Raw genomic sequence first — 1,693 nt, 5'->3', positions numbered from 1 at the left:
AATTCAACAGTATTATTGAATGTCTAATATGATCCAAGTACTATTCTAAATAATGAGTATACAGCTCTGAAAAGAACAGATAAATATACATCCTTGCCATCCTGGAGTGTATGTTCTGGTGAGGGAAATGGACCATAAGCAAAGTAGTATGTAAAGTATACTGTGTATTTAGATAGTTACAGGAGAAAAAGATAGTAAGCCAGGGAATGAAAACCTGGGAAGGGATGTGTTTGCCAAAACTTTCGGAATAGTGGGTAGGGAAGACCACATTGGGATAGGGGGGTGCAGCTGGGACGAAGTGAGAGAGTAGCATTAACACATATACACTGGGACTTCCCTGGTGGCGCAGTGGTTAGGAATCCGCCTGCTAATGCAGAGAACACAGGTTCGATCCCTGGTCCAGGAAGATCCCACATGCCGCGGAGCAAATAAGCCCGTGTGCCACAACTATTGAGCCTGTGCTCTAGATCCCACAAGCCACAGCAACTGAGCCTGCCCACCACACCTACTGGAGCCCATGAGCCTAGAGCCCATGCTCCGCAACAAAAGAAGCCTGCGCTCCGCAATGAAGAGTAGCCGCAACTAGAAAAAGCCTGTGTGCAGCAATGAAGACCCAACACAGCCAAAAATGGACAAATAAGTAATAAATAAATCTTAAAAAGAAAACATATATACACTACCAAATGTAAAATAGATAGCTAGTGGGAAGCTGCTGCGTAACACAGGGAGATCAACTCCATGATCAGTGATGACCTAGAGAGGTGGGATAGGAAGGGTGGGAGGGAGGCTCAAAGGGGGCTATGGGGATCTATGTATAAATACAGCCGATTCACTCTGTTGTACAGCAGAAACTGGCACAACAGTGTAAAGCAATTATACTCCAACAAAGATCTGAAGAAAAAAAAAAGATGACATTTGAGTAAAGGGCTATAGATGATAGAGTGAGCCATGTAGATCTAGTGAGGAGAAACATTTCCAACAGAGAACAGCAAGTGTAAAGATGCTGAAGTGGAAGCGCATCTGGTGTGTTTAAGAAGGCCAGTGTTGCTAGAGCAGAGTGAGAGACAGAAAAAGCAACGAGAGGCGAGTTAGAGACTTACAGGATATATTCTGAGTAAGATGTAAAGTCAGTGGAAGAATCTGATGTGGAGGATAAAGTCTGGCTTGCTTTTTAACAAAATCACTCTAGCTACTCTAGAATGTAGACCTCTAGAGAGCAAGGGGGAAGGAGTTATGTCATTAATCTAGGTGGAAAAATTAGGATAGTAGTGGTGGTGAGGAGAAGTGATCATATTCTAGACACATTTTGAAGCGAGAGTTAACAGAACTTTCTGACAGATTGGATATGGTGTGTGAAGGAAAAGAGAGGAATTAAGAATGACTCCAAAGTCTCTGAGCTGAGTGAATGGAAGAGATGCCATCGTCCAAGATGGGGAGGGTGTTGAGGGACAGTTTAGGAATGGGGGTTTTATCATAAGTTGGTCTGGGTATTGGATCTATTTGATATGACTTCATGTCAAAGAAGAAGTCTTGGCTGGAGGCATAAAGTTGAAAACCATCAACATGTAGACAATATTTGTTATGGACTTAATTGTGTGTTCCCCCAATTGAGGCCCTACCCTCAATGTGACTGTATTTAGAGATAGGCCCAATACTTTAAAGAGTAAATTAACTTTAAATGAGGTTGTAACAG

The sequence above is a fragment of the Hippopotamus amphibius genome, chromosome 3 (assembly GCF_030028045.1).
Source record: "Hippopotamus amphibius kiboko isolate mHipAmp2 chromosome 3, mHipAmp2.hap2, whole genome shotgun sequence".
Taxonomy (NCBI): Eukaryota; Metazoa; Chordata; class Mammalia; order Artiodactyla; family Hippopotamidae; genus Hippopotamus; species Hippopotamus amphibius.
Note: the sequence above shows the minus strand (reverse complement) of the source record.